Genomic DNA, 14222 nt, shown 5'->3' with positions numbered 1-14222 from the left:
TTGTAGATTGTCTATGTCCTCTGGGTGGATATGTCTGCTGACATCCACACACAGATCTGTGCTTAATTGTGTATTCCACTTAACATTTCATATATATTGAAATAAATGATTTGTGACAAGATCTCCATACAGCCTTGGCCTTTCATCATGTTCCACACACTGTTGCAATGCACACAGTCATACAACTGTATCAATGTCACGTACTTACATCACTTACACAAGATATGCCTAAATGTGTTTCATAGGCAAGCTATGTTTGAGTGGCCTTATGTCATAGCAGAACACATTAGAGATCAGTTGTCTGTGGCTCATGCAGAAGATTTCCTGCCATAAACACTAATAGGTAGACAATGGAGCTGCTGACTACCTTAATAGTCCTTGGATATAGCAACAACACAACTTCACATGCAATGAATTCCAGAAGGTTGTAATTGCATCAAAACATATGATACATATCATAGTGTAATAACCATGTGCATGAGACAAGACTTGTGTGCCATGTAATCAATATGAATTTTATACTGATATCAGTCACAGAACAGTTAATGATGGCATGTCGACACATGCACACCTGTGCCATATTACAAGTGTCACTATGTTGGTGGAATGAGAACTGTGTAGAAGGTTGATCTGCTCCACTACAAAAATACATGTCCTAATACACCACATAATATACATAACAGTGTATCAAACAATGTCAGCAATTCTCAGCAGGCATATTACTACAGCTGTTATAGAATGAGCATGTACTGCAATGGCATCAATGGCCATAAATACATTATCTCACAACACAGATTGTAAGACACTTTGGTAGCCATACTGTACATCCACACCCCAATATAGCACATGTCAATGACACAAGATTGACATGTCAACTGTTCATGGGGTCATTGGACATTATTAGGCTAATGGCCAACATCATATGAAATTCTAGCCATTATTATAACCTATAAAAAAAACTATATTTATATTATGGAAGATAGTAAGCTTGTTGTATGTATGGATATACTTGTTTGACTGCATCAGAGCATGCCACTGTGCATATGGGACATGTGTACCACACTATGATAGAATTAGCAATCACACATGCAGTGGTCTTCAGATGGTTTGCAGAGGCTCATGGAAGAACTTTGCTTCAAGATGTGTGTATGCATAGTTTACGAGAGGACATCTTCCACTCATCTGCAGGAATGAATTCATGTGGCCTGTGGAAAAAGGAGGATGGTGGATGCATGGGGCTAGTGAAAGGTTTTCCAAGAGGTAGTGCAATGAAGAATGATTCCAAATATCATAGTGTGGCCATAATGTGCACACACACACACACACACACACACACACACACACACACACACACACACACACACACACACACACACACACACACACACACACACACACATTCACACGCACAGCAGTAGACCCAGCCTGATTTGAACATTACACCTATGAAGCTATAGAATATGAATGCCATGCAATGTCACAGTAGTAACACTGCATATGTCTTACTGTAACACTGTCACGCTGCATTTTATGGAGTAAGACAGCATCATTGTATGCTGAGGAGAACACGCTGGAAGGAGTGTAGGACATGGATGTGGAGTCACATCCCTGTGTAAAATTATATCAAAAGGGGTAGGTGTATGCACAGACATGCAAATCACTTGCTGTCAGATTAGAAACCCTATATATGTAGGTAAAGTAGTTTGCAAACACAGTAGTTAATGTTCCTGCCAAAGTACAGGTTTGTATTGAATGTTGTCAGAGTACATGTTATACAGGATGACATCATCATTGTATACTACAATGAGATGTTTATAGAAGGGTTTGACATATCTATGAACTCACATATCGTTCTAAAACTGTCACCATAGTGAGTGTTGACTGTAGTGAGAATAGAACCCCTACTGACCTAATTACAAAGCGCAGTATGTAAAGCAAGCACCACGGCACAAGCCTGGGTTTGTATAGTGACCGACAACACTTTATAGCTGATGGCATTAGCTGTGTCTTGTGAGAAGAAGATGGGAATAGCAATGGCTGACATGTTGGTGTAAATTGCGGTCTTGAATGTCAATACACAAACACACACACAGTCATATCACAAGTCTGGTTTTTATAGTGACTGACAACACATTATAGCTAATGATATCAGCAGTGACTGGTGGGAAGAAGATGGTAATAGCAGTGCCTGACATGCTGGTGTAAAATGGTCTCTCAAATGTCAACCAAGTGACCACACATAGAGCCATACCAATTGGCCATAGTGAAAATAGAACCCCCTACCTACCTAGTTATTCAGCACTGTATTTAACACAAGCACCATGGAACAAGTCTGCCTTTTCCAATGATACAGGAAAATTCATAGCAGATGACATCAGTACTGGATGGTTTGAGAGAAGATATTGGGTAACATTTATGAAATGAATGTGTTGGCATGTAGAACTGTCAAAATATTGGTACTCCATGGGATTGTATTGATGACTACAGGATACACAGTTACACTCTTCTGACTAGACAGACATGTGCTAATACACATATACACACACACACACACACACACACACACACACACACACACACACACACACACACACACACACACATTAATTGCAGTGAGATTAGAACCACTACCTAAGTAGATTACACACACACACATTGATTGCAGTGAGATTTGAACCTCTACCTAAGTACATTGGCTAGAGAACTCAGTACTTAATAAAAGTGCCATGGCACTAGTCTGACTTTTGTGATGCTGCAGGGCAATTTATAGTGAATGACATCAGCACTGGATGTTTGAGAGAAGGTGTTAGGGGGCCTTTATGAAATGGATGTGTAGACATGTACAACTGGCAAAATATAATGCAAAAGAGATTTGAAACTAAAGTGGAAAATATTTTGGAAGATAGCATATACAGTATAAAGGGGAAGAGTTGTCAATAATTATTAAAGATAGGTAGAGACCAGTTGGCATAATGGTTAATGTCTTTGCCTCCCAAGCAAAAGGTGCAATGTTCAATCCTGAACTCTGTTCAATGCCTGTTTGGAGCTTGCATGTTCTCCTTGTGTCTCTGTGGACAGCCTCCCACCTCTGAAAAACATGATAAGTGTTTCCATCTCAAAACTCTCCAATGAATGGAGCTGTGGGTAACAACACAGACTCAACTTGGTGCCCTTTATGGGAGAACGTTGTATAGATCAAATGTTTTGGGCATCTACTGTGGTACACATTATCCTCAATATAGGAGAGTACAGACCTCAGATTGTGCACCATGGCAGGGCTAGCCACTCTATGGTGTAAAATATGGCCCTAGGTGATTTGGTCATGTTGACTAATGTCAACGAAGTGGGCAAAGGTAGTTACCAGGGATAACTGTGTTGAGGACCCAGCTTACTCTGACCTTTGACAGGGACCCATGCTAATGGTGGGAAGGGTGTATGTGCTCCTATTCACCAGTGTGTGCCTACCATAAAGCTTACCAACCCTGAGATAAATAAGCTACTGGCTGGACGGTGTCGCGTTGCCCAGCCTGGATTACCTGAGATAGATCTGCTGAGCAATAGCTGGATATAAAACCAATCAACCTGCCAAACATGAACTGAATGTAAGTTCACTTACAGGATGCAGCTTGGAAGTGGATGACATGATGACATGGAGATGGCTGGACATCCTATGTATCCAGGACTCAAGCTGGAATGGGAGTGCACTTGGTTTCAGATTCAGAGTCTACTACTCAGGATTAGGACAGGCTTAAAATGGTGTAGAAATTGTGGTGAGAAAGAGGCTTCAGAAGGCAGAGAGGAATATCATCAGAGTCAGTGTAACAATAGGGCAATATTCGTGATCTCAGCCTATGCCCCACAGCAGGGTTGTGATAGTGAGGAAAAGAGTGCACTCAGACAGCAGTTGCATGACATGCTAGATAAAGCAGGACAACATTCATTTGTGCTGATAATGGGTGACTTGAATGCACATATCAGGTCAGACAGTACACAATATGAGGACTGCCTGGCTCCACATGGGAGAGGCCATACTGGACTTCTGTCTGGCAAATGGCTTGACAGTAGCCAACACATGGTTCAGAAAGACAGTCAAAATATTACATACAAGAGTGGCCAACATGCAACTCAGGTAGTCTCCCTCCTAATAAGAAAAGGCCACTGGAGTAGAATCAATGATTGCAAAGTCATCTCCAGTGAAACAGTCAGCTCACAGCATAAACCACTAGTTGCCACAATCAGCTGCAAGCAGGGGTCAGAGAAGGCTCTAAGGTCAACAGAGACCAGGCTGAAGACCTGAAAGGTGACTGAAAAGAAAGTACAATAGTTCAAGGAATATCTCAGGGCTGTAGAACCCCAAGAAGAGGAGGAAGTAGGTGGAGATGAAGAGGAATGGTAGTGCCTCAAAACAGCATGTGTGATGACTGATATGCGGCAGAGCCAGGTATGGAAATAAGGTACATGAAAGATGGTAGTGGCATGCAGAAGCCTAGGAAGTCATCAAAAGAAAGAAGTGCAGGTGGGAGATAGAAAATACCAACCATGCAAGGAAGGAATAATGATTGACTAACAAAAAAGCTAAGAAAGGACTTGCAATAGCAAAAAAGAGGGCAGGGCATCTGAGGCACTCAACCATCTTCTGGAAAGTGACTCAGTAGGTGGCACAACTAAACTATATCAGATTACAAGGCAAAGACAGAAAGATAAAGAAGATAGTCACATATTTTTCATAAAGGATGCCAGTAACAATGTACTCATCAGTCCACAGGATATCAAAGGCAAAGGAATGAGTATTTCCAGCAGCTTCTGAATGAAGAAAACCCCAAAGAAGCTGTACTGCTCCAGAAGCAGCCTAAAATGAGAGAAGAGGAGGAGTCTACCTTAGAAGAAGTAAGAATACAATAAGGGAAATGAAGTCAGGAAAAGCAGCAGGGTCAGATGAGGTCACAGCAGATATGATAAAGATGCCGGGTGAGATAAGGGAGAGATGGCTCCTGAGGGTACTCATAGCAATGCGGAGAGAAAGGTGTATCCCAGATGACTGGAGAATAAGCAAACTCATGCCAGTGTACAAGAACAAAGGGGACATCCACAACTATGGGCAGTATAGAGGCATCAAACCCCTATAAAATTGCATGAAAGTTCTTGAGAGGGTGATTGATAAACAGATACACAGAGCAGTAGAATGTAAGATGCAAGATGAGCAGTTCAGACTCAGATCAGGATGCAGCACAACTGCACAACATTTGATGTTTTCAGTGAGACAGATTTTTGAGAAGAAGCTAGAAATGAGGAGAGAGTCCAACTGGGTATTCCTAGACTCAGAGAAAGCATATGACAAGGTCACAAGAAATCTGATTTGGCCAGTACTGTGGTAGTTAGAAGCCCAACAAACATTGATAGAATTAGTGCTGAAAGTCTCAGAAACATTGGTAGACTTAGGGCAGGCTATGTACAAGGACCCAATGACTCAAGTACGAACAGTGTTCAGTCTCACAGAGGGGTTCCCAGTGGGAGTGGGTGTGCACCTCTGAGCCCACTGCTGTTCATACTGGTGATAGACTACATTAGCAGACAGACCAGAGGGGACAGATCAACAAAATTGCTGCATGCAGATGATGTGGCATTATAGGCAGACTCTGCACAAGAACTTCAGCAAAGGATAGGGAAATGGAATGCAAATCTGAAGGTAAAAGGGATGAAATGCAGCACAGACATGACAGTGGTAATGGCAGCAAATTGGGGAACTCAGAAGAAGCTGAGAACTGAGATAGAAGGGAAGATCGTCTACCAGGTAAATAGCTTCAAGTATCTGTGATGGGTGGTTGAGGAGAAGGGAAGTTTGAATGAAGAAGTCAAAGGTTGAATCAGATGGGCTGCAGCCAACTGGCATAGAGCCTCAAGTGTAGCCTATGATAGAAGAATGCCAAAGAAGCTGAAAAGTAAGCCATACAAAACAGTGGTGTGATTAGTACGACTGCATGGTACAGAAACACAGGCAATAAAGGCAGAGCAGATGAGGAAGCTGGAAGTGATGGGAATGAAGTGCTTGAGAAAGGTGGTAAGATGCAAACTGCGGAGCAGATGAATTAATATGGATATAAGAGGAGAAGCCAAAGTAGTTCCAGTTGCAGAAAAGATCAAAGAGAAGAGATTATGTTGGGTTGGACGTGCAGAAAAGCAGAAGACAATCTGGTGAAGAAGATTTGGGACAGATAGGAAGAAGGTAAGAGGAGACAGGGATGTCTGGCAAAGATATGGAGGGATTGTGTGAAAGAAGATCTGTGACAGTCAGGCATGACAGTCAAAGAAGGCAGAAGTCTGACATTGAATTGAGAGAAAGAGGGCAACAGTAGACATAATACCCTGACCCTATGTACAAAATGGGAAGAAGGGGACTGACGATGATGATGAGTAAGAGAAATTGTAGATGATAATAAGAACAGAAACAAAGAAGTGAAAGTCATGATAGAACACCTTAATAAGGCATTTGACACAACTGGACATGAAACCTTATGGTTAATTGTGATGCCTCTGCACTGGCCCAGTAATCAAGGAGTCTCTATCCTCACCACTGGCAACAGCTAAGGGACATACACACTGGGAGGATGAAAAATGCACACACAGTAAAGTGCAATTTCCCTTAAGAGCACACAGAGATCACAGTCAGTCTGGGGCTGATTTCTCCCTCTTTTTCCTGATTCCCAGTAACACCCTCCACTGGCACAGCTATAGAGCTGAGATCTCAGCTGAGTGGCCAAGCTAAGACCTCCAGCACTCCTTATGTCAAACCAGTGTTTCTTGTCCGTGCCCAAGATGCTGACACACACACACACACACACACACACACACACACACACACACACACACACACACCTGGGGAAGGCTGGCACAGGTTTGTTAGGTTTGCCCCCTTCTGCACAGACTATAAAGTAATTTTCACTGCCACCAGCCAGCTCCTTATCAACTACTTTAAGGCCCTTAGCAAAGGGTGCCCAATCTTACTAATGTAATGTTACTATTAATCCAAACGGTAGTTTAACCAAGAGACAAAGGTATTAGGAGTGACCTACAGTGTCTTCAAATGGGCATGCAAGTACTCTAAGAGCTTAAATATGTCTCACATATATCAGCCACAATAATAAGTTTAAATATATTTAATAATAAATAATAAAAGAACAAGACAATACTCAGTAAATCAGCACAGTGACTTCAAAGTTTAAAATAACCAGAAATATTTTAAAACAACATTGCAGGACAGTCTCAAGTTCAGAAAACATCTAAACTAGTTTTACTATATTCCTATCTATATCTAAAAGAGATACTATGTCCTAAATCTTACTTGTGTAGATGATGATGAGTGGATGTTCTTGTTAGGTCGAAGTACAAAATACCCAGTCTCTCTTTGACAGAGTTCTTAAATTAATATCAGATATTACTACTGGGTTAGCTTGGATGACATCACTTTTTGTCACCTGACTTCAGTTCCCAAGCTAAACCCCTTTTGTCAAAACTTATAGAATTTAACAGGTCTTTGTGAGAATACATAGCCTTCAGATGTTTGCACCTGTTAGAGAACATAAAACAATAAAACACTTACAAAACAATGCAGAAGGCACTCTAGTCTAGTTCTAGAGATCCTGTCTACTTGCTGCATTGAAACTATCTTTTATAGCACAATCGTAAAACAATTTAATTTCAACTTATTTTCTTGAAGGCTTGCAAGTTAACCCTTTTATGTTCTAGTTTCTACTGTTAAAAATAATATAAATTTGCACAGGTATATAGTTAATATGCATTTCTGTTCTTTTCCAGTAGGGTACACTGTGGACACATCCTTGAAGCTTAATACTGTACAAACCCTGTTCAACACACACTTCTGTACCAGTAGTTTAATATACACATAACACATAGTTCACTTACATTTGTAAGACAAGCATATGAATCATGTTGATATTCACAAAAGACATATGATTATTTACAAAATTCCAGACAGGCGGGCTGGCAGCATGGCAGTAATAATAAAATAATATAATACATGTGAGAAATGTAGGAAATTATGTATGTTAACATATAGTAATAATAACTTAAAATACTTGTAAATGGCTGTTTAAGCCAAGCCGTATGTATGAAGAGTAGTGTAAGACAGGGATGTCCAGTGAGTTCTGTACTCTTTGCTGTAGTTATGAATGTGATAGTATGTGAAATAAAGTACAACATGAAGGAGGTGGGGTTTATAACACCTGAAAAATTAAAAATTCCAGTTCTGTTAACATATGCAGATGACATTATAATAATTGCAAAAAGCAACATTTTAATAAAGGAAGTAATACTTTGCACAAATGAGTGCCTAGAGGGGATAGGGATGGCTTTAAATAAAGAGAAATGTCAAGGTTAAGGTGATGTAGTAAAGATAGGGGGCATATATTTTGCAATAAATGAAATTTCTGTTAGGTAAAAAATCTGGAATACAGATGTAAGAAGAATTCAATGGGGCTCAAACAAAGGAAGAAATAAAACAAGCATGTCTTTTTCTAGACAACATGTAAATTATCATTCAGAAAAAAAGCTTATTTGATAAATTCAGTACTGATGGGAAAAACAGCACAACTGTATTTATGCTGTCAACAATATTTGAAAAGTAATTATTGCATATATTTTTTTCATTTATAAGGGGTTCTAGAATGACTGAGTCTTTCGGCTTTTCCCGGTTAGGGGTTGCCACAGCGGAACTCCGGTCCGCTAATGATTGGCAGTAGATTTTTATGTGCCGAGTTGCCAGCCCTGACGCACAACCTTCAACGAAGGCACGCCCATTCACGCATGTCTCCACACAGAAGACGCTCTAGCTGAGAATCGCACAGGACAACATCTTACTGTGAGGCGACAATGCTACAGCAGCACCACCACCGCATATGGGGTTCTAGAATAAACCCAGTAAAAAGAGAAGTTTGGTAATGTATGTAAATAAAAAAAGAAGGAGGTTTAGGGTTAACCCAGTGGTATATGCTGCTTCATCAAACTTGTACAATATGTTAAATTGGATAAATGAAAAAGATGAGTGATTAGTATTAAAACTGCATAAATATAAGTATCCACAAAAACCTTGGTTAACATGGCTCAATTATACCATAGGAACTTTGAAATAAATAAATGAATACTAAAAAATGGAGACTTATTGAGTGCTTTAATCCCAAGATCAATGATACAGAACTGCTTCAGAAAATAGCTCCATAGTAAATGAACAGACCTTTTAAACACATCATCCTGACAAAATAGAAAAAAAAAAAAAACCAACCCCAAAATTCATGATCATGTAATAATCAAACTTATTCATCACCACTGCTTTTTATGGAAATTCAGCTGTTCTTAAAATACAACTCCAATATTTAAATATTGAAATCAAAATAACATCAAAGTTACTTTGAGCAAAATGCAATTAATTCTTTAAACCAACCTTAATTTAAGTAAGCACTTAACATCAATAGATAAATTGCCCGTAAAAGGAAATATACCATATAAAAAGAAAGTGACAGAATATGTTTGGATTGTCAAGAAGAAGAAACTATGGAACATGTAAAGTAGATTTTTTGAATATATAAAAGAAGTGGATAAAATAAACATGGATATGATTAAATATAGCTATTATAAGACTCAAAGTAAAGAATGTGTTAAAAGAATATATAAAAAGATATTTTATGTTATATGGGTTATATGGAATGAAAGAATAAATGAAATTATGTTTAATGGTAAATGGATTTAGCAACAATATTAAGTAAAATCAGATTGTGGCTATGCAAAAAGGAGTGGGGGGCCTAATAGAGTGAAAATTTACCAAGACTGTAAAAGAAATTATGAATATGTGTAAACAGATTTGTATATTAATATATGTATGGGTGTAAATATTTGTAAATATGCAAATATTTTGTAAATAATTATTTTTGTATATAAATGAAGGATCCTTAGTCATTTTCAATAAGTGACATGGAATTTCTTACATCAAACTGAGCTGTCATCAACTCATGCAGATGGTGCTTTGGTTTAACATCTCATATAGGATTGTATATTGCACTTCTATCCACACAAACACATGTGACTCTTTGCTAATATTGGCCTTTGCAACTACAATGTGGCACAGATTTAGGAGACAGCTTTATATGTTGCACAGATTTCTCTGAATTGCATTGTCCTGTTATTCATGGTATACCTCATTTACATATATACTCCATACCAGCTGGTTGTTTAACATGCATTAGCATTTCCATTCTGCAGCCATTCTATCCAGTTGTTACTTGCCATCTCCATTGTACAAACAGCTGCCATTAATTCACCATTGATATTACTTTGTTCATATTAACATCTGAATAGAGTTTCTACCTATCCAACTAAAGTGTTTTTAGTGCATTTGGCACATTTCTGTTTTTGTGTTTTATTTTACTTCTGTGGGAAGAAATAGCCAGGGAATTGGTATGGCTAGGCTTGTATAGGCCCTAGGGCTGATAACTTAGTACCAACCTATGAACCTATGAACCTGAGGGTAGATCCCGGCAAATTCTTTCTGATTTAACCTTTCCACATGGCATCACAGGATAAGAATATTGTAAACCAAAGAGAGTCTATCAGAGGTATGCAGACACTTCATAAGTTAGAATTTCGTACTGGCTACCCTATTTCTGTGTTAGTCAAAGTCATGAGAAACTTGTTTTTCTTCACAATAATTTACTATTTTTATTAATAAAATATCATACAAAATGAATCTTATAAATATCTTATACTATTTAAATATAACATACAGAAATCAAAGTCAGGGGAACTTGTATCTTGAAAAGTAAAATTACTAATTAGATATTGCAAATAAGCTTAGTTATTTTTATGTGATATATATATATATATATATATATATATATATATATATATATATATATATATAAAAGTTGGTGCTGTATTTGAAACACAACAAAAATAAGTCTTCACATTTCAATATGTATGTTGATATTTTTAATAACAAAGGAAGACTTGCAATTGCAAACACATTTTGCATGATATCTCAGATGCATCATTTCAAACATTTGCAACACAGATTTGTTACTTCACAAAATGAATTCTGTGCTCATCATTTGTAACACAAAAAGTGTATTCTTAAGTGATTAGAAAGGTTTGCATGCTCTTTACTCATGCAGGCTCTGACAATCATGGTTTCCTGCTATTTCAATAACCAGACCAATATATTCATGTATTTGCAAATATGTATATATATATATATATATATATATATATATATATATATATATATATATAAAATGAACAACCACAGGAATCTGTCTAGTTCCAACCTCACCAACACAAGTGTTGAGGAAAAAATAAAAAACAGAAAAATTAATAGTCTTAAAACTTTGTTGATGAGCTCAGTCACAATAATTTCCAAAAATCATGAAACCCAGGTAGTGCTCCAAAGCAAAAAGCCTTTATTCATCACAAACAAACAATCTTCAGTAACAAAAAAAAATCAGAAATACTTTGCAGTGTTAAACATATCAGCTTTTATACACTTAGAAGTAGGTGTGGAAAATATATATATTGTTCAATGTTAAAGCAGCCTATACTAGGCAAACAATTTAAACAGGGCCATAAAAGTTAATTTAAGAACAGCCAGTACTCACCCTGACACACTGCTACTGATTAGATCAAACTAAATCCTAGTTAAGAAAAACACTATTTATTTGCAACCCACATTCCAAAATCAGGTATTAAGAAAAGCATAACATACATATAAAATACTGACTTTTAACCAAACTCACTTTCAGCTAACTAATGCAATAAAGCCTTCATCAGGTCTATGACAAGAACTAAAATCATATACATTGGTAGATACATAAAAAGAGAAACTAGATACAAGAAAAAAACACACATAACTATCTAACCATAAACATTATCTAATTAGAACACTATAAATATAAATATATATCTGTGTAATAATATCTAATAAGCATGCATCCATACGTATCAGTGTGCAAAACAACTAAGTTATTTACAGCTCAGAAAAAAATGTTAGTTCTTTGCAGTTGAGAGGGAAAAAAAAACACCTGTCATGACAACCTCCTACATTCATATTGGTGTGTCTGACCCATGTAGTGCTGCATATTAGGCCAATGAGTATACATATTAAATCATGTTTCCTAAGTGGCTGGTAAAAGTAGCTTAAGAATTCCTCCCTGACCTAATTTATCTCAGAATGAGAGAGAACAAACCTGTATACTTAAACCAGCATCATCACTTGTAACAAAACCTGCAGTTCTCATTAGCATATCTTTAGTGGTTAGCATTAATATGTATCTTTCCCACTAATTAAACTATGGGAGGAATGCTGGGTTAACTTGCTTGTGGTAAACAGTGAATGTGAGAAATTTAAGACTGCAATAATAACAACAAATTATTGGAGAATAATTACAATGACAGTAACTCCCATGATTGCTTCTGTGTCATGATGAGTCACATGATCAGAAGCAGTGGAATATACATATATACTGTGGTTTACTGCCTACATTTGTGAAATTGCAGCTCACCATTTCCTTTGCTCTGTGATGACACAATTATCCTTTGCATGATCATTTAAAACCCTTATGTTATTTTCTGCAGATCATTTTAAATGGAAAAATATAGTTAACCAGTGTGTTACATGGATAATATCCCATTTAGACAGCGGTTATATAAGACCATCAAAAATGAATTGAGGATTGAAAACAGAGTAATGACATTATGAGGTATCAGTGCTGAGAAAAGGAGAATTGAGGTTATCAGGCAAGGAATCAAGTATAACAAGAATTAAGAATTTGCAGACTACTGTTTGCAGCAGTCAACCATACATTGCATTTCATTACTTTGAAATCTCTTGTTAATTGATTACAAGTGGCACATATGATGACAAATACGGGAAAGATTTAATGAATGTGACTGTCATGACATGGTTGTGTTGATTGTCATGACATTTAGCATTAACTTGTGATTGATAATATGTCACTAGTGTATAGATGTTTTTAATTATGTTTTCTCATGTATGATGGAGTCTGGGAATCTATTTTGGAAAATGTTTAAATGCACCCATTGACATAGAAAAACCTAAATTTTTGTAATGTTGCATGTGGATTATATTCCATACTCCTAATAGCTGTGACTATATATCTTTTGATTTCAGTTTTTCTGCACTACACTGGAAATTTATGGTAAAATGAAAATATATATCTCTACAAATGTGTCTGCTGGCAAATGTAATGCTTCTTAAAATTAAGAAACTGATCATGCAAATGATTCTGTTCCATATAACTGCATTTCTGTTTAGCATGGCGTATCTTTCAGTTTTAAAAGGAAATACTGTAAGTAGTTTGGGGAAAAAATCATCCAAAATGAAGCAATTCTTAGCTTAGAACAGGGGAAAGCAGTGTGCATTCTAGCCTCAGTGGCTTAGTTGTGGGATGCACGATGTCCACTACCTCTCACGTCTGAATGCTTCTTCTTTTGTACCCTTTTGCTCAGCTTAATATCATATAATCAGACTTTGTAGGTAATATATGCAATTGTGTACCACTACTCCATTTATACAAAAATGCTTAAGGACATGTAGACAATTTTCACGTAAGAGATACTGTTAATATAGCAGATTGTTTCCTGGGGTATATGGTAAAACATCACAGAAGTGGTTTTACTATATAGTTTTTAGGTGACATTACTGCTGTTTGGTCAACAGTTAACAGCTTTTTTATTCATTGAATAAAAACTTCCCTACCATTTTCATAAAACTAGTTTGGTACAGGCTGTGGATAAACTATACCAGCTGTACTTGACCTTTGTCTTGAAAGTCACCATAGTTGTAAGACTGTTCCTTTTTAATAGTACAATACATAAGCATTAGATATATAAGACTCCATTTTTGTCTTCCACTCAAATATGTAGGAACTATCATCTATCTATCTATCTATCTATCTATCTATCTATCTATCTATCTATCTATCTGTGTATCTGTATATCTATCTATCTATCTATCTATCTATCTATCTATCTATCTATCTATCTATCTATCTATCTATCTAATTTGTCTGTCTATCTACCATTCAGGGATGTAGGGGCTTGCTTATAAATTGTAGGTGCAGGAAGGGCTTGCCCCCTACAAAAATCAATGTTTGTGGGTTTTACAGTTTTGGGGGACCCAATATCTTGCACTTGATCTTCCA

This window comes from Protopterus annectens, chromosome 10.part0, assembly GCF_019279795.1.
Source record: "Protopterus annectens isolate FY-2018-M chromosome 10.part0, PAN1.0, whole genome shotgun sequence".
Taxonomy (NCBI): domain Eukaryota; kingdom Metazoa; phylum Chordata; order Ceratodontiformes; family Protopteridae; genus Protopterus; species Protopterus annectens.
The sequence above is the reverse complement of the archived record's forward strand: the minus strand, read 5'-3'. Positions refer to the sequence as shown.